General features: G+C 39.1%; 1 non-coding gene across 1 annotated transcript; it reads left to right on the forward strand.

Annotated features, from left to right (window-relative positions):
* Positions 1–17,876: 17,876 nt before the first annotated feature.
* LOC130977484 (small nucleolar RNA R71) lies at positions 17,877–17,980 on the forward strand. The gene has a single exon (XR_009085173.1). It is a non-coding gene; the product is annotated as a small nucleolar RNA R71 (small nucleolar RNA).
* Positions 17,981–20,828: the final 2,848 nt, after the last annotated feature.

Raw genomic sequence — 20,828 nt, forward strand, 5'->3', positions numbered from 1 at the left:
GGATGGGATGTAGCTATCAACCATGGGTGATGCCTCCAGACTGGTTAGCTGTGCGAGTGACAGCCGTGCAGGTTATTTCCCCGAGAGGAATGAAAGTAGCCACAGCTGATAGTGAACCCCTATACAAAGCTTGCCATGGAGAGGAGTAAGAAGGATTGGGTAGAAGGAATAGGAGAGCAGGCGTCCTAGAGCTCTACAGCACCTCCATTCCGCTTATCTGAAATTCCTACCAATGAATCTGCATAAGTATCTCTATCCCTTTTATTATTCCTTTTTATTAGAACAATCCAATTATCACTATTACAAATGTTCAATCCGCCTAACTGGGATTTGCAAGGTGACCATAGCTTGCTTCATACCAACAATCTCTGTGGATTCGACCCTTACTCACGTAAGGTTATTACTTGGACGACCCAGTACACTTGCTGGTTAGTTGAACGGAGTTGTGATTTCACTCGTGCCAATTTCAATTTCTATATAAGTACTACTCAAAGAATACATTGATCACAATTTCGTCCACCAAGTTTTTGGCGCCGTTGCCGGGGATTGTTCGAGTATGGACAACTGACGGTTCATCTTGTTGCTCAGATTAGGTAATTTTCTTTTCAAAAATCTTTTTCAAAAAATTTTTCTTTTATTTTTCGTTTTTCAAAACTTTATTTTCGAAAATAATTAATAAAAATCCAAAAAAATTAGAAAATCATAAAAATAAAAAATATTTTGTGTTTCTTGTTTGAGTCTTGAGTCAATTTTTAAGTTTGGTGTCAATTGCATGCTTTAAAAATTTTTTCTTGCATTTTTTCGAAAATCCCATGCATTCATAGTGTTCTTCATGATCTTCAAGTTGTTCTTGACAAGTCTTCTTGTTTGATCTTGATGATTTCTTGTTTTGTGTCTTTTCTTGTTTTTCATGTGCATTTTTGCATTCATATTTTCCATGCATTAAAGATTTCTAAGTTTGGTGTCTTACATGTTTTCTTTGCATCAAAAATTTTTCAAAATTATGTTCTTGATGTTCATCATGATCTTCAAAGTGTTCTTGGTGTTCATCTTGACATTCATAGCATTCTTGCATGCATTCATTATTTTGATCTAAAATTTCATGCATAAAAGTATTTTTGTTGTTTTTCTCTTTCATAATTAAAAATTCAAAAAATCAAAAATATCTTTTCCTTATTTCCCTCCAAGATTTCGAAATTTTGGGTTGACTTGGTCAAAAAAATTTTCAAAATTAGTTGTTTCTTACAAGTCAAGTCAAAATTTCAATTTTAAAAATCTTATCTTTTCAAAATCTTTTTCAAAAATCATATCTTTTTCATTTTTTTTTTAAATTTCGAAAATTTCAAAAATTATTTTTCAAAATATTTTCAAAATCTTTTTCTTATCTTTATATGTAATTTTCGAAAATTAGCTAACAATTAATGTGATTGGTTCAAAAATTTGAAGTTTGTTACTTTCTTGTTAAGAAAGGTTCAATCTTTAAGTTCTAGAATCTTATCTTGTAGTTTCTTGTTAGTTAAGTAATTTTAAAAATTAATATCTTTTTCAAAAATATCTTTTTCTTAAAACCTTTATCTTATCTCTTTATCTTATTCTTTTTAAAATTTTATCTTTTTCAAAATTTGATTTTAAAATATCTTATCTAACTTACTATCTTCTTATCTTTTCAATTTTGATTTCAAATCTTTTTCAATCAACTAACTAACTTGTTGTTTGTTTCTTATCTTTTTCAAAAACTACCTAACTACTTTTCCCTCCTCTATTTTCGAAAATATTTCTTCCCTTTTTCAAAAATTCTTTTTAATTAATTAATTATTTCATGTTTTAATTTTAATTACATTTATCTCTAATTTTCGAAAATCACTAACTCCTTTTCAAAATTATTTTCGAAATTTCTCTTCTCTCTTCCTCTTCTATTTAATTATTTAATTACTAACACTTCTCTTCACCCCTCTTCATCAAAAATCCGAATCCATTCCTCTTCTTCTACCCCTTTCTTTTTCTACTAACATAAAGGAATCTCTATACTGTGACATAGAGGATTCCTTCTTTCTTTTTTTTGTGTTCCCTTTTCTTTCATATGAGCAGGAACAGGGACAAAGGCACTCTTGTTGAAGTTGATCCAGAACCTGAAAGGACTCTGAAGAGAAAATTAAAAGAAGCTAAATTACAACAATCCAGAAGCAACCTTTTAGAAAATTTCGAACAAGAGGAAGAGATGGCCGAAAATAATAATGATAATGCAAGGAGAATGCTTGGTGACTTCACAAAGCCAACATCCAAGTTTGATGGAAGAAGCATCTCCATTCCTGCCATTGGAGCCAATAACTTTGAGCTTAAGCCTCAACTAGTTGCATTAATGCAACAAAACTGCAAGTTTTATGGACTTCCATCTGAAGATCCTTACCAGTTTTTAACTGAGTTCTTGCAGATCTGTGACACTGTAAAGACAAATGGAGTTAATCCAGAGGTCTACAGACTCTTGCTTTTCCCTTTTGCTGTAAGAGACAGAGCTAGAGTATGGTTGGATTCTCAACCCAAGGATAGCCTGGACTCATGGGATAAGCTTGTCACTGCATTCTTAGATAAGTTCTTTCCTCCTCAAAAGCTGAGCAAGCTGAGAGTGGATGTTCAAACCTTCAAACAAAAAGATGGTGAATCCCTCTATGAAGCTTGGGAAAGATACAAGCAGCTGACAAAGAGATGTCCATCTGACATGTTTTCTGAATGGACCATATTAGATATATTCTATTATGGTCTCTCTGAATTTTCGAAAATGTCATTGGACCATTCTGCAGGTGGATCTATTCACCTGAAGAAAACGCCTGAAGAGGCTCAAGAACTCATTGACATGGTTGCAAACAACCAGTTCATGTATACTTCTGAGAGGAATTCCGTGAACAATGGGGTACCTCAGAAGAAAGGAGTTCTTGAAATTGATGCTCTGAATGCCATATTGGCTCAGAACAAAGTGTTGACTCAACAGGTCAACATGATCTCTCAGAATCTGAATGGATTGCAACATGCATCCAACAGTAATAGAGAGGCAGCTTCTGAAGAAGCTTATGATCCTGAAAACCCTGCCATGGCAGAGGTTAATTACTTAGGTGAACCTTATGGAAACACCTATAACCCAACATGGAGAAATCATCCAAATTTCTCATGGAAGGATCAACAAAAACCCCATCAAGGTTTTAACAATGGTGGACGTGCAAGGCTGAATAATAGTAAGCCATATCCATCATCTTCTCAGCAACAGACAGAGAACTCTGAACAAAACAATTCTAATTTAGCCAACATAGTCTCTGATCTGTCAAAGGCCACTTTCAGTTTCATGAATGAAACCAGATCTTCCATTAGAAATCTGGAAGCACAAGTGGGCCAGCTGAGTAAGAAAGTTATTGAAACTCCTCCCAGTATTCTCCCAAGCAATACAGAAGAGAATCCAAAAGGAGAGTGCAAGGCCATTGATTTAATCAAAGTGACCGAATGCACTAGGGAGGAGGAGGACGAAAATCCTAAGGAGAAAGACCTCCTGGGACGTCCTTCAAGCATGAAGGAGTTTCCTATTAAGGATCCAGAGGAATCTGAGGCTCATCTAGAGACCATAGAGATCCCATTAAATCTCCTTCTGCCATTCATGAGCTCTGAAGAATATTCATCCTCTGAAGAGGATGAAGATGTGATTGGAGAGCAAGCTGCTCTATATTTAGGAGCTATCATGAAGCTGAATGCCAAACTGTTTGGTAATGAGACTTGGGAAAGTAAACCTCCCTTACTCATTAGTGAACTAGACACTTGGATTCAGAAAACTCTACCTCAAAAGAAACAAGATCCTGGCAAGTTCTTAATACCTTGTACCATTGGCACCATGAGCTTTGAAAAAGCTCTATGTGATCTGGGGTCAGGGATAAATCTTATGCCACTCTCTGTAATGGAGAAGATGGGGATCATTGAGGTACAACCTGCCTTGTTCTCATTACAATTGGCAGATAAGTCCATAAGACAAGCTTATGGATTAGTAGAGGACGTGCTAGTAAAGGTTGAAGGCCTTTACATCCCTACTGATTTCATAATCCTAGATACTAGGAAGGAAGATGATGAATGCATCATCCTAGGAAGACCTTTCCTAGCCACAGCAGGAGCTGTGATAGATGTCAACAGAGGTGAGTTAGTCCTTCAATTGAATGGGGACTACCTTGTGTTTCAAGCACATGGCCATCCCTCTATGACAAAAGAGAGTAAGCATGAAGAGCTTCTCTCAGTTCAGAGTCAAGAAGAGCCTCCACAGTTAAACTCTAAGTTTGGTGTTGTGAGGCCACAACCAAACTCTAAGTTTGGTGTTCAAACCCCATATCCAAACTCTAAGTTTGGTGTTGGGAACACTACACACTAAATTGACCTGATCACTATGTGGCTCCATGAGAGCCACTGTCAAGCTATTGACATTAAAGAAGCGCTTGTTGGGAGGCAACCCAATTTTATTCATCTAATTTTATTTTATTTTGTTTCTTTGTTATTTTTGTGTTTCATTAGGTACATGATCATGAGGAGTCACGAAAAAATAAAAAAAAAATTAATTAAAAACAGAGTCAAAAACAGAAGAAAAAAAATTTTTCACCCTGGGGACGCACGGGCTGGCGTTCAACGCCCAGAAGGTGCATCTGGCCGGCGTTCAACGCCAGAACAGAGCACCATTCTGGCGTTGAACGCCCAAAACAAGCAACAACCTGGCGTTTAACGCCAGGATGCGCACACAGAGGACAATCTGGCGCTGAACGCCAGAAACAAGCATGAAACTGGCGTTCAACGCCAGAATCATGCATAACATGGGCGTTTAACGCCCAGAACTAGCATCAATGGGCGTTTGAACGCCAGAATGATGCATCAAGGCATGTTACATGCCTATATGGTGAAGGAATGGTATTTGTTTTCACCTCAGGATCTGTGGACCCCACAGGATCCTCACCTTAGGATCTGTGGACCCCACAGGATCCCCACCTATCACATTCTTCTAATCCAAATCTCATTCTCAATGTCACACTTCCCAAAAACCTTCACCTATCACCTCAATTCCTCTTCCCAATTATCCCATTCACCATTCACATCAACCCCTCTTCCACATACACCCCACCTACCCCCACTACTTTCAAATTCAATTTCCCACCCTTTCCCACCCAACATGGCCGAACCTATACCCTCCCCCCTCCCTATAAATACCCTTCTTTTCTTTTACATTTTCACACAACACAAACCCACATTCTCCCACATAACCGAACCCTCTCTTCTCCCTCTCTCCATATTTTCTTCTTCTTCTTCTACTCTTCTTTTCTTTTTGCTTGGGGACAAGCAAATTTTAAGTTTGGTGTGGTAAAAAGCCTAAGCTTTTTATTTTTCATTCACCATCAATGGCACCCAAGGCCGGAGTTTCCTCAAGAAAGGAAAAGGGAAGGCAAAAGCTTCCACTTCCGAGTCATGGGAGAAGGAGAGATTCATCTCCAAGAGCCATCAAGACCACTTCTATGATGTTGTGGCAAAGAAGAAAGTGATCCATGAGGTCCCTTTCAAACTCAAGAAGAATGAGTATCCGGAAATCCGACTTGAAATTCAAAGAAGAGGTTGGGAAGTCATAGCCAACCCCATACAACAAGTTGGAATTTTAATGGTTCAAGAGTTCTATGCCAATGCATGGATCACTAGAAACCATAACCAAGGTATGAACCCAAGTCCGAAAAACTATATCACCATGGTTAGGGGGAAATACTTGGATTTTAGTCCGGAGAATGTGAGGTTGGCGTTTCATTTGCCTATGATGCAAGGTGATGAACACCCCTACACTAGAAGGGTCAACTTTGATCAAAGGTTGGACCAAGTCCTTAGGGACATTTGTGTGGAAGGCGCCCAATGGAGAGTTGACTCCAAAGGCAAGCCAGTCCAACTAAGAAGACTGGACCTCAAGCCTGTAGCTAGAGGATGGTTGGAGTTCATTCAAAGATCCATCATCCCCACAAGCAACCGATCTGAAGTTACTGTGGATCGGGCCATCATGGTTCATAGCATCATGATTGGTGAAGAAGTAGAGGTTCATGAAGTCATAGCCAATGAACTCTACAAAATAGCTGACAAGCCTTCATACATGGCACGGCTAGCATTCCCTCACCTCATATGCCATCTATGTTATTCAGCCGGAGTTATCATAGATGGAGATGCCTCCATAGAAGAAGACAAGCCCATCACCAAGAAAAGGATGGAGCAAACAAGGGAAGTTCCTCACGGCCCTCAAGGAGAACAAGAGGAGGTTCACCATCAACAAATGCCTCAAATGCACTTTCCTCCCAACAACTATTGGGAGCAACTTAGCACCTCCTTGGAAGATTTGAGCCATAATGTGGAACAACTAAGGGTGGAACACCATGAACACGCCCTCACTCTTCAAGAAATAAGAGAAGATCAAAGAGCAATGAGGGAGGAGCAACAAAGGCAAGGAAGGGACATAGAAGAGTTGAAGAACATCATTGGTCCTTCAAGAAGAAGACGCCACTAGAGGTGGATTCATTCCTTGTTCTTTATTTCTTTCTGTTTTCGGTTTTTAATTATTATGTTTATCTATGTTTTGTGTCTTTATTTCATGATCATTAGTATGTAACCATGCCTTAAAGCTATGAATAAAATCCATTAGTCCTTCACCTCTCTTAAAAGAAAAATGTTTTAATTCAAAAGAACAAGAAGTACATAATTTTCGAAATTATTATTGAATTTAGTTTAATTATTTTGATGTGGTGACAATGCTTTTGTTTTCTGAATGAATGAATGAACAGTGCATATGTCTTTGGATCTTGTTGTTTATGAGTGTTAAAATTGTTGGTTCTTGAAAGAATGATGAACAAAGAGAGATGTTATTGATGATCTGAAAAATTCATGGAATTGATTCTTGAAGCAAGAAAAAGCAGTGAAAAAAAAAAAAAAAAAAAAGAAGAGATCTAAAAAGAGTATATAGAAAAAGAAGGAGCAATAGAAAAAGCCAATAGCCCTTAAAACAAAAAGGCAAGGGTAAAAAGGATCCAAGGCTTTGAGCATCAATGGATAGGAGGGCCCAAGGAAATTAAATCCAGGCCTAAGCGGCTAAACCAAGCTGTCCCTAACCATGTGCTTGTGTCATGAAGGTCCAAGTGAAAAGCTTGAGACTGAGTGGTTAAAGTCGTGATCCAAGGCAAAAGAGTGTGCTTAAGAGCTCTGGACACCACTAACTGGGGACTCTAGCAAAGCTGAGTCACAATCTGAAAAGGTTCACCCAGTTATGTGTCTGTGGCATTTATGTATCCGGTGGTAATACTGGAAGACAAAGTGCTTAGGGCCACGGCCAAGACTCAAAAGTAGCTGTGTTCAAGAATCAACATGCTTAACTAGGAAAGTCAATAACACTATCTGAAATTCTAAGTTCCTAAAGATGCCAATCACTCTGAACTTCAAAGGAAAAAGTGAGATGCCAAAACTGTTCAGAAGCAAAAAGCTACAAGTCCCGCTCATGTAATTAAAGTAATATTCATTGATATTTTGGACTTTATAGTATATTCTCTTCTTTTTATCCTATTTGATTTTCAGTTGCTTGGGGACAAGCAACAATTTAAGTTTGGTGTTGTGATGAGCGGATAATTTATACGCTTTTTGGCATTGTTTTTATATAGTTTTTAGTAAGTTTAAGCTACTTTTAGGGATGTTTTCATTAGTTTTTATGTTAAATTCACATTTCTGGACTTTACTATGAGTTTGTGTGTTTTTCTGTGATTTCAGGTAAATTCTGACTGAAATTGAGGGATTTGAGCAAAACTCTGAAAAAGGCTGACAAAAGGACTGCTGATGCTGTTGGATTCTGACCTCCCTGCACTCGAAATAAATTTTCTGGAGCTACAGAACTCTAAATGGCGCGCTCTCAACGGCGTTGGAAAGTAGACATCCAGGGCTTTCCAGCAATATATAATAGTCCATACTTTATTCGAAGAATGACGACGCAAACTGGCGTTGAACGCCAAGTACACGCTCCTTTCTGGAGTTAAACGCCAGAAAAACGTCATAATCCGGAGTTGAACGCCCAAAGCACATCATAACTCGAAATTCAACTCCAAGAGGAGCCTCTGCTCGTGGATAGATCAAGCTCAGCCCAAGCACACACCAAGTGGGCCCCGGAAGTGGATTTATGCATCAATTACTTACTCATGTAAACCCTAGGAGCTAGTTTATTATAAATAGGATGATTTACTAATGTATCAATCATCTTTTGATCTCAGTTTTATTTTATTCTTCATCTTAGGAGATCATTGATCACGTTTAGGGGGCTGGCCATTCGGCCATGCCTGAACCTCTTGCTTATGTATTTTCAACGGTGGAGTTTCTGCACACCATAGATTAAGGGTGTGGAGCTCTGCTGTACCTCAAAGATTAATGAAGTTCTATTTTCTTTTATTCAATTCTCTATCTTATTCTTATTCCAAGATATTCATTCGCACCCAAGAACATGATGAATAATGATGAGTAATAACTCTCATCATCATTCTCACTTATGAACGCGCGTGATTGACAACCACTTCCGTTCTGCGTGTAACAAGGCTTGAATGTATATCTCTTAGATTCCCCAACAGAATCTTCGTGGTATAAGCTAGATAGATGGCGGCATTCATCTAGATCCGGAAAGTCCAACCTTGTCTGTGGTGTTCCGAGTAGGATCCTGGGAATCCGGAAAGTCTCACCTTGTCTATGGTATTCCGAGTAGGATTCCATTCATGAATGACTGTGACGTGCTTCAAACTTTAACCTGCTGGGCGTTAGTGACAAACGCAAAAGAGGGATTCTATTCCAGTAGGAGCGGGAACCAACCGGTGATTGGCCGCACTGTGACAGAGTGCGTGCATTAGCTTTCACTGCGAGGATGGGATGTAGCTATCAACCATGGGTGATGCCTCCAGACTGGTTAGCTGTGCGAGTGACAGCCGTGCAGGTTATTTCCCCGAGAGGAATGAAAGTAGCCACAGCTGATAGTGAACCCCTATACAAAGCTTGCCATGGAGAGGAGTAAGAAGGATTGGGTAGAAGGAATAGGAGAGCAGGCGTCCTAGAGCTCTACAGCACCTCCATTCCGCTTATCTGAAATTCCTACCAATGAATCTGCATAAGTATCTCTATCCCTTTTATTATTCCTTTTATTAGAACAATCCAATTATCACTATTACAAATGTTCAATCCGCCTAACTGGGATTTGCAAGGTGACCATAGCTTGCTTCATACCAACAATCTCTGTGGATTCGACCCTTACTCACGTAAGGTTATTACTTGGACGACCCAGTACACTTGCTGGTTAGTTGAACGGAGTTGTGATTTCACTCGTGCCAATTTCAATTTCTATATAAGTACTACTCAAAGAATACATTGATCACAATTTCGTCCACCACTTATGTTGCTTCCTTGGAAAGTCCTTGAATGTTTGGTCAAGTAAGAAGCAACCAACAGTGGCTTTATCCACTGCAGAGGCTGAGTATATAGCTGCTTCTTCTTGTTGTTCTCAGCTTATGTGGTTAAAAACACAGCTTGCTGGTTATAAGTTAAATGCTGAAAATATTCCCTTGTTGTGTGATAATATGAGTGACATTAATATTTCTAAAAATCCAGTTTTGCACTCTAGGACTAAACATATTGAAGTGAAATTTCACTCAATAAGAGAACATGTTCAAAAGGGGATATTTGCATTCAATTTGTTAAATCATAGGAGCAATTAGCTGATATTTTCACTAAACCACTAGCTGAGGACAGATTCTGCATGCTTAGGACTAGTCTAGGAATTTTGAGTCATGATTCATTGTTTGAAGATTGCTGATGTTTTTGTTGAAGTTTTTGTTTCATAGGTTCGGATGAGACAATTCTGGGCAGAAGGAGAACCATCATTTTGAATTTTATCTTCTGGGCTTTGAACTTTCTTGGAATAAGATTCTGAACTTTCTTTTTCCAAGAACACTCTTAACTTGCTGCAATTGCAAACCTATTCATGTATTGTGCACATTTTTTTCTCATTTTTCATTATCATCATTTCAATTTTTGAAAAACTGCAACTTCTATTTTAATTGTGCTAATGTCTAGTTTGAGAATTCCATTTTGCAGGTCAAAGAGACATTTGGATTGTTGAATAAGAAATGAGAGATCTAGATTTTGTAGTGTAAAAATGGACATGGACCATGCTTGAATCTTATTACACATGTGGTCTCTTTTTGTTTTCTGAAACCTTCAAGTGATATGAAACTCTCTTTTTGGTCCTAATGAGTTTTTACCAAGAATTGGTCTTTGCACATTGTGAGTTTGTTATATAACTATGGTGTTGCTGGTTGAAATATGATCTTTATTTCTCTTCCAAATTTTCTTAATATTTCAAAATGCAACACTTAGCTTTAACGTGCCTTTAACATACTATTTTGTTGGTTCTGTTTTGTTTTATTTTCCCACCTTGATGACAAAAAGGGGGGAGAAAATGCATATATGAGGCTTGATAAGACATAAGACTTATTGAGATTATTGGATATTAATTTTGATTAGTCTTGTATTTGTTAATTGGCTGGTATTTATGAACTGAAATATGTTTGACTTGTTTGTGAATTGAACTTGGCTGACTTGTTTGTGAACTAAACTTGGATGACTTTAAGTCATTTGAACTTTATGTTGTGCTGGTGAATCGTTGCTTACATGCTGCCGTAGTTTGCAAATCATATGAAAAAAAGGGGGGAGCACATCAAGTTAATCTGGTATCATCAAAGGAAAATCTCTGAACCTTTTGTTGCAGGATTTTAGTTCATTTCAAGTTGCAAATTTTAACTTTACATTAACTCTCACACCCTTGATGACAAAAGGAGGAGTAGTTGTATGAATTGAATTTAGTAGCATATGAATTTTCTAATTTTTGCTGCTGTTGTGATGTTTAGCATGTGAATTTGCTGATGTGAATTTGCTTTACATGATTTGTTGCTCTGTTTTGCCATTGCTAGTCTTGATGCTCTGTATGATTCAGTTTTGAGAAATTTTGGGCTGGATATTTGTTATTATTGTTGACATGTTTTGTTTAGTGTTGGGATAGATATTTGGTTGTTTACACAATCCCTTAATTCAAGTTCATGAGAAGTTAAATTGTTTGAAAACCTTGCTGATTGCTTCATCCATGGTCAACATAGTGTACATAGTCTATTATTATGTTTCCTATGAATATATGCAAATAGGAAAGAAGAGAAGAGCATAAATTTAGGGGGAGCAATTCTTGAAAAGAAAATGGGGAGCAACACAAAAGCAAATGACACCACTCAAAGGAAAGTTCCTTAACTTTATTCAAATTCAATTCCTTTTGATTAATGTTTTAATTATGTTTGTCATCAAGGGGGAGATTGTTGAATTGAGAAATTAACTAACTTCAATTGATGATGACAAAAATTATTTTATGGGGTTAATTATCTAATTAATTTTTAATTGTGCTTGATAAAGTGTTGCAAGGCAAAGAAAGAATATTGCAGTAGCCCAATAAGAGAAAAATCAAACTAGAAACAAAGTGGGCTACAAAGAACTAAAAGACCAAGGTTGTTAAGCAAAGGAATTAGATGGCTGGTGCACGAAATTGTGATCACTACAACTCAAAATAATCCCTAGTAATGGCTCCAAAGACTTGGTGCTCAATACCATGGCATAAACACAACTTCGCACAACTAACCAGCAAGTGCACTGGGTCGTCCAAGTAATAAACCTTACGCGAGTAAAGGTCGATCCCACGGAGATTGGTGGTATGAAGCAAGCTATGGTCACCTTGTAAATCTCAGTCATGCAGACTCAAATGGGTATAGTGGTAAACGAATAAAGCAATAAGATAAAGATAGATATACTTATGCATATCATTGGTGAGAGCTTCAGATAAGCGTATGAAGATGCCTTCCCTTCCGTCTCTCTGCTTTCCTACAGCCTTCATCCAATCCTTCTTACTCCTTTCCATGGCAAGCTCGTGTAGGGTTTCACCGTTGTCAGTGGCTACCTCCCATCCTCTCATTGAAAGCGATTGCATATGCCCTGTCACGGTCATAGCGGAATTCATCTGTCGGTTCTCAATCAGGTCGGAATAGAATCCAGTGATTCTTTTGCGTCTGTCACTAACGCCCCGCCCTCAGGAGTTTGAAGCACGTCACAGTCATTCAATCATTAAATCCTACTCAGAATACCACAGACAAGGTTAGACCTTCCGGATTCTCTTGAATGCCGCCATCAGTTCTCGCCTATACCACGAAGATTCCGGTTAAAGAATCCAAGAGATATTCACTAGAGCCTCGAATGCTTGTAGAACAAGAGTGGTTGTCAGTCACTTTGTTCATAGGTGAGAATGATGATGAGTGTCAATCATCACCTTCAAGTTGAAGAACAAGTGATATCTTGGACAAAGAACAAGCGGAATTGAATAGAAGAATAATAGTAATTGCATTAATACTCGAGGTACAGCAGAGCTCCACACCTTAATCTATGGTGTGTAGAAACTCCACCGTTGAAAATACATAAGAACAAGGTCTAGGCATGGCCGTGAGGCCAGCCTCCCAGTGATCAAGAGATTCAAAGACCTAAAGATGATCTAAGATCCCACGATGAAAATACAATAGTAAAAGGTCCTACTTATAGAAAACTAGTAGCCTAGGGTGTACAGAGATGAGTAAATGACATAAAAATCCACTTCCGGGCCCACTTGGTGTGTGCTTGGGCTGAGCAATGAAGCATTTTCGTGTAGAGACTCTCCTTGGAGTTAAACGCCAGTTTTGATGCCAGTTTGGGCGTTTAACTCCCATTTAGGTGCCAGTTCCGGCGTTTAACGCTGGAATTTCTTGAGGTGACTTTGAACGCCGGTTTGGGCCATCAAATCTTGGGCAAAGTATGGACTATCATATATTTCTGGAAAGCCCAGGATGTCTAATTTCCAACGCCGTTGAGAGCGCGCCAATTGGGCTTCTGTAGCTCCAGAAAATCCACTTCGAGTGCAGGGAGGTCAGAATCCAACAGCATCTGCAGTCCTTTTGAGTCTCTGGATCAGATTTTTGCTCAGATCCCTCAATTTCAGCCAGAAAATACCTGAAATCATAGAAAAACACACAAACTCATAGTAAAGTCCAGAAAAGTGAATTTTAACTAAAAACTAATAAAAATATAATAAAAACTAACTAAAAGATACTAAAAACATACTAAAAACAATGCCAAAAAGCGTACAAATTATCCGCTCATCACAACACCAAACTTAAATTGTTGCTTGTCCCCAAGCAACTGAAGATCAAATAGGATAAAAAGAAGAGAACATGCAATGAACTCCAAAAACATCTATGAAGATCAGTATTAATTAGATGAGCGGGGCTTTTAGCTTTTTGCCTCTGAATAGTTTTGGCATCTCACTTTATCCTTTGGAACTCAGAATGATTGGCTTCTTTAGGAACTCAGAATCCAGATAGTGTTATTGATTCTCCTAGTTAAGTATGATGATTCTTGAACACAGCTACTTTATTGAGTCTTGGCTGTGGCCCAAAGCACTCTGTCTTCCAGTATTACCACCGGATACATACATGCCACAGACACATAATTGGGTGAACCTTTTCAGATTGTGACTCAGCTTTGCTAGAGTCCCCAATTAGAGGTGTCCAGGGTTCTTAAGCACACTCTTATTGCCTTGGATCACAACTTTATTTCTTTCTTTTTCTTTCTTTTTTCTTTCTTTTTTTTCGGTTTTTTTTTCTTTTTTTTGTATTCACTGCTTTTTCTTGCTTCAAGAACCATTTTTATGATTTTTCAGATCCTCAGTAACATGTCTCCTTTTTCATCATTCTTTCAAGAGCCAACATTCATGAACCACAAATTCAAAAGACATATGCACTGTTTAAGCATACATTCAGAGAACAAAAGTGTTGCCACCACATCAAAATAATTAAACTGTTATAAAATTCAAAATTCATGCAATTCTTTTCCTTTTCAATTAAGCACGTTTTTATTTAAGAAAGGTGATGGATTCATAGGACATTCATAACTTTAAGGCATAAACACTAAGACACTAATGATCATGAGACACAAACATGGATAAACATAAGCACTAAAATTCGAAAAACAGAAGAATAAAGAACAAGGAAATCAAGGAACGGGTCCACCTTAGTGATGGCGGCTCTTCCTTCCTCTTGAAGGTCCTATGGAGTGCTTGAGCTCCTCAATGTCTCTTCCTTGCCTTTGTTGCTCCTCTCTCAGGATTCTTTGATCTTCTCTTATTTCATGGAGGAGAATGGAGTGTTCTTGGTGCTCCACCCTTAGTTGTCCCATGTTGGAACTCAATTCTCCTAGGGAGGTGTTTAGTTGCTCCCAATAGTTTTGTGGAGGAAAGTGCATCCCTTGAGGCATCTCAGGGATCTCATGATGAGAGGGGTCTCTTGTTTGCTCCATCCTTTTCTTGGTAATGGGCTTATCCTCATCAATGGTGATGTCTCCCTCTATGTCAACTCCCACTGAATAACAGAGGTGACAAATGAGGTGAGGAAAGGCTAACCTTGCTAAGGTAGAGGACTTATCCGCCACCTTGTAGAGTTCTTGGGCTATGACCTCATGAACTTCCACTTCTTCTCCAATCATGATGCTATGGATCATGATGGCCCGGTCTAAAGTAACTTCGGACCGGTTGCTAGTGGGAATGATTGAGCATTGGATAAACTCCAACCATCCTCTAGCCACGGGTTTGAGGTCATGCCTTCTCAATTGAACCGGCTTGCCTCTTGAATCTCTCTTCCATTGTGCGCCCTCTTCACATATGATTGTGAGGACTTGGTCTAACCTTTGATCAAAGTTGACCCTTCTTGTGTAAGGATGTTCATCTCCTTGCATCATAGGCAAGTTGAACGCCACCCTCACACTTTCCGGACTAAAATCCAAGTATTTCCCCCGAACCATTGTGAGATAATTCTTTGGATCCGGGTTCATACTTTGATCATGGTTCTTGGTGATCCATGCATTGGCATAGAACTCTTGAACCATCAAGATTCCGACTTGTTGAATGGGGTTGGTAAGCACCTCCCAACCTCTTCTTCGGATCTCATGGTGGATCTCCGGATATTCACCCTTTTTGAGTGAAAAGGGGACCTCGGGGATCACCTTCTTCAAGGCCACAACTTCATAGAAGTGGTCTTGATGCACCCTTGAGATGAATCTATCCATCTCTCATGACTCGGAGGTGGAAGCTTTTGCCTTCCCTTTCCTCTTTCTAGAGGTTTCTCCGGCCTTGGATGCCATAATGGTTATGGAAAAACGAAAAAGCAACGCTTTTACCACACCAAACTTAAAATGTTTGCTCGTCCTCGAGCAAAAGAAGAAAGAAGAGAGTAGAAGAAGAAGAAATGAAGAAGAGGGAGATGGTGGTGTATTCGGCCAAAGAGGGGGAGAAGTGTGGTTTAGGTTGTGTGAAAATGAAGGGGTTAAAAAGGGTTTATATAGGAGAGAGGGGAGATGAGGTTCGGCCATTATGGGTGGGTTTGGGAGGGAAAGTGGTTTGAATTTGAAGGGTGAGGTTGGTGGGGTTTCATGAAGGATGGATGTGAGTGGTGAAGAGAAAGATGGGATTTGATAGGTGAAGTGTTTTTGGGGAAGAGGTATTGAGGTGATTGGTGAATGGGGGAAGAAGAGAGAGAGTGGTGGTGGGGTTGGTGGGGATCCTGTGGGGTCCACAGATCCTGTGGTGTCAAGGAAAAGTCATCTCTGCACCAAATGTTGCTCAAAATCACGTTTTGAGCCATTTCTGGCGTTAAACGCCGGGCTTGTGCCCATTCCTGGCGTTTAACGCCAGGTTCTTGCCCTTTTCTGGCGTTTAACGCCAGTCTAGTGCCCCTTTCTGGCGTTAAACGGCCAGAATGGTGCCAGACTGGGCGTTAAACGCCCAACTGCTAGGTTTACTGGCGTTTGAACGCCAGCAACTTCTTCCTCCAGGGTGTGCTGTTTTTCTTCCTGTTTTTCATTTTGTTTTTGCTTTTTCAATGGATTTTGTGACTTCTTATGATCATCAACCTAAAAAAAATAAAATAACAAAGAGAAATATATAAAATCTAATCATTGGGTTGCCTCCCAACAAGCGCTTCTTTAATGTCAATAGCTTGACAGAGGGCTCTCATGGAGCCTCACAGATATTCAGAGCAATGTTGGAACCTCCCAACACCAAACTTAGAGTTTGAATGTGGGGGTTCAACACCAAACTTAGAGTTTGGTTGTGGCCTCCCAACACCAAACTTAGAGTTTGACTGTGGGGGCTCTGTTAGTCTCTGATTTGAGAGAAGCTCTTCATGCTTCTTCTCCATGGTGATAGAGGGATATCCTTGAGCCTTAAACACATAGGATTTTTCATTCACTTGAATGATCAGTTCACCTCCATCAACATCAATCACAGCCTTTGCTGTGGCTAGGAAGGGTCTGCCAAGGATGATGGATTCATCCATGCACTTCCCAGTCTCTAGGACTATGAAATCAGTAGGAATGTACTGGTCTTCAACCTTTACCAAAACATTCTCTACAAGTCCATGAGCTTGTTTTCTTGAGTTGTCTGCCATCTCTAATGAGATTCTTGCAGCTTGTACCTCAAAGATCCCTAACTTCTCCATTACAGAGAGAGGCATGAGGTTTACACTTGACCCTAAGTCACACAGAGCCTTCTTGAAGGTCATGGTGCCTATCGTACAAGGTATGGAAAACTTCCCAGGATCTTGTCTCTTTTGAGGTAGTTTCTGCCTAGACAAGTCATCCAGTTCTTTGGTGAGCAAAAGAGGTTCAGTCTCCCAAGTCTCATTTCCAAATAACTTGTCATTCAACTTCATGATTGCTCCAAGGTATTTAGCAACTTGTTCTTCAGTGACATACTCATCCTCTTCAGAGGAGGAATACTCATCAGAGCTCATGAAAGGCAGAAGTAAGTCCAATGGAATCTCTATGGTCTCATTTTGAGCCTCAGATTCCCATGGTTCCTTATTGGGGAACTCAGTGGAGGTCAGTGTACGCCCATTGAGGTCTTCCTCAGTGGCGTCCACTTCATCTCCTTCCTCTCCAAATTCGGCCATGGTTATGGCTTTGCACTCTCCTTTTGGATTTTCTTCTATATTACTTGGGAGAGTACTAGGAGGGAGTTCAGTAACTTTCTTGCTCAGCTGCCCCACTTGTGCCTCCAAATTTCTAATGGAGGACCTTGTTTCAGTCATGAAACTTTGAGTGGTTTTGATTAGATCAGAGACCATGGTTGCTAAGTCAGATTGGTTCTGCTTAGAATTCTCTGTCTGTTGCTGAGAAGATGATGGAAAAGGCTTGCCATTGCTAAACCTGTTTCTTCCACCATTATTGTTATTGAAACCTTGTTGAGGTTTCTCTTGATTTTTCCATGAGAAATTTGGGTGATTTCTCCATGAAGAATTATAGGTGTTTCCATAGGGTTCTCCTAGGTAGTTCACCTCTTCCATTGAAGGGTTCTCAGGATCATAAGCTTCTTCCTCAGATGAAGCATCCTTAGTACTGCCAGGTGCATTTTGCATTCCAGACAGACTTTGAGAAATCAAATTGACTTGTTGAGTCAATATCTTGTTCTGAGCCAGTATGGCATTCAGAGTATCAATCTCAAGAACTCCTTTCTTCTGACTTGTCCCATTGTTCACAGGATTCCTTTCAGAAGTGTACATGAATTGGTTATTTGCAACCATTTCAATTAGCTCTTGAGCTTCTGTAGGCGTCTTCTTCAGATGAAGAGATCCTCCAGCAGAGCTATCCAAAGACATCTTAGATAGTTCAGAGAGACCATCATAGAAATACCTATGATGCTCCATTCAGAAAGCATGTCAGATGGACATTTTCTGATCAATTGTTTGTATCTTTCCCAAGCTTCATAGAGGGATTCTCCATCCTTCTGTCTGAAGGTTTGGACTTCCACTCTAAGCTTACTCCATTTTTGAGGTGGAAAGAACTTTGCCAAGAAGGCATTGACTAGCTTTTCCCAAGAGTCCAGGCTATCCTTAGGTTGAGAGTCCAACCATATTCTAGCTCTGTCTCTTACAGCAAAAGGGAATAGCATCAATCTGTAGACCTCAGGGTCAACCCCATTAGTCTTGACTGTGTCACAGATTTGCAAGAACTCAGCTAAAAACTGATGTGGATCTTCCATTGGAAGTCCATGGAACTTGCAATTCTGCTGCAGTAGAGAAACCAACTGAGGTTTAAGCTCAAAGTTGTTTGCTCCAACGGCAGGGATAGAGATGCTTCTCCCATAGAAGTCGGGAGTAGGTGCAGTAAAGTCACCCAGCACCTTCCTTGCATTGTTGGCATTGTTGTTATTTTCGGCTACCATGAGTTCTTCTTCTTTGAAGAATTCGGTCAGGTCCTCTAAAGAGAGTTGTGCTTTGGCTTCTCTTAGCTTTCTCTTCAAGGTCCTTTCAGGTTCAGGGTCAGCTTCAACAAGAATGCCTTTGTCTCTGCTCCTGCTCATATGAAAGAGAAGAGAACAAGAAGATATGGAATCCTCTATGTCACAGTATAGAGATTCCTTGAGGTGTCAGAGGAAAAGAAAAATAGAAGAAAGAAGAAGGGGAAGAATTCGAACTTTAATTGGATGAAGTTCGAATTGTGCATTAAGAAGGAGTAGTACTCCATAAATAGAAGGATGTGGGAAGAAGGGAAGTAATTTTCAAACATTAAATTAAAAAGATTTTGAAAACATTTTGAAAAACACTTAATTGATTTTCGAAAATAAAAGTGAGAAAGAAATCAAGTGATTTTTGAAAAAAGATTTTGAAATTAGAAGTTAAAAAGATTTGATTGAAAAATTATTTTGAAAAAGATGTGGTTAGGAAGATATGATTGAAAAGATTTGATTTGAAAACAATTTTAAAAGATATGATTTTTTTTTTTTTAAATTAATGACTTGCCTAACAAGAAAAGATATGATTCAAACATTAAACCTTTCTCAACAGAAAAGGCAACAATCTTGAGATGTTCAATCAAATCATTAATTGTTAGTAAGTATCTTTGAAAAAGGAAAGAAATTGATTTTGAAAACATTTGATTGAAAAGATATGATTTGAAAAAGATTTGATTTTGAAAAACTTTGAAAAACTTGAAAAAAAATTGATTTTGAAAACAAAATCTTCCCCCTTTGCCATCCTGGCGTTAAACGCCCAGAATGGTATCCATTCTGGCGTTTAACGCCCAAAATGCACCCTTTTTGGGCGTTAAACGCCCAACCAGGTACCCTGGCTGGCGTTTAAACGCCAGTCTGTCTTCTTCACTGGGCATTTTCGAATGCTCAGCTTTTTCTGTATAATTCCTCTGCAGTATGTTCTGAATCTTCAATTCTTTGTGTTATTGACTTGAAAAGACACAAATTAAAAATATTTTTGGATTTTTAACAATCAAAATGCAACAAGAATCAAATAACAATGCATGCAAGACACCAAACTTAGCAGTTTGTATACTATTGACACTATATGAGACACATAAACACTCAAGTCAAAAGAATTTAAAGATCAGAGTAAGAAATCATCAAGAATTATTTGAAGATCTTAAGACACATGAATGAATGCATGCAATTGACACCAAACTTAAGATGAGACACTAGACTCAAGCAAGAAACATCAAATATTTTTGGTTTTTATGATTTTGTAAAATTTTTTTGTGATTTTCGAAAATTAAGTGGAAAAAGATATCAAAATTCTTAATGAGAATTCCAGGAATCAGTGCAATGCTAGTCTAAGACTCCGGTCCAGGAATTAGACATGGCTTCACAGCCAGCCAAGCTTTCAAAGAAAGCTTCGGTCCAAAACACTAGACATGGCCAAAGGCCAGCCAAGCCTTAGCAGATCACTGCTCCAAAAGCAAGATTGATAAAAAATCAACAAGCTTCTGTGATGCTAAGTTGAAACCTCGGTCCAATGAGATTAGACATGGCTTCTCAGCCAGCCAGATTTCAACAAATCATCATGAAACTCTAGAATTCATCTTCAAGAATTTCGAAAAAAAATAAATGCCTAATCTAAGCAACAAGATGAACCGTCAGTTGTCCACACACAAACACAATCCCCGGCAACGGCGCCAAAAACTTGGTGCACGAAATTGAGATCACTACAACTCAAAACAATCCCTAGTAATGGCTCCAAAGACTTGGTGCTCAATACCATGGCATAAACACAACTTCGCACAACTAACCAGCAAGTGCACTGGATCGTCCAAGTAATAAACCTTACGCGAGTAAGGGTCGATCCCACGGAGATTGGTGGTATGAAGCAAGCTATGGTCACCTTGTAAATCTCAGTCAGGCAGACTCAAATGGGTATAGTGGTAAACGAATAAAGCAATAAGATAAAGATAGAGATACTTATGCATATCATTGGTGAGAGCTTCAGATAAGGGTATGAAGATGCCTTCCCTTCCGTCTCTCTGCTTTCCTACAGCCTTCATCCAATCCTTCTTACTCCTTTCCATGGCAAGCTCGTGTAGGGTTTCACCGTTGTTAGTGGCTACCTCCCATCCTCTCATTGAAAGTTATTGCATATGCCCTGTCACGGTCATAGCGGAATTCATCTGTCGGTTCTCAATCAGGCCGGAATAGAATCCAGTGATTCTTTTGCGTCTGTCACTAACGCCCCGCCCTCAGGAGTTTGAAGCACGTCACAGTCATTCAATCATTGAATCCTACTCAGAATACCACAGACAAGGTTAGACCTTCCGGATTCTTGATGAGCGGATAATTTGTACGCTTTTTGGCATTGTTTTTAGTATGTTTTTAGTATGATCTA

The sequence above is a fragment of the Arachis stenosperma genome, chromosome 4, assembly GCF_014773155.1.
Source record: "Arachis stenosperma cultivar V10309 chromosome 4, arast.V10309.gnm1.PFL2, whole genome shotgun sequence".
Lineage (NCBI taxonomy): Eukaryota > Viridiplantae > Streptophyta > Magnoliopsida > Fabales > Fabaceae > Arachis > Arachis stenosperma.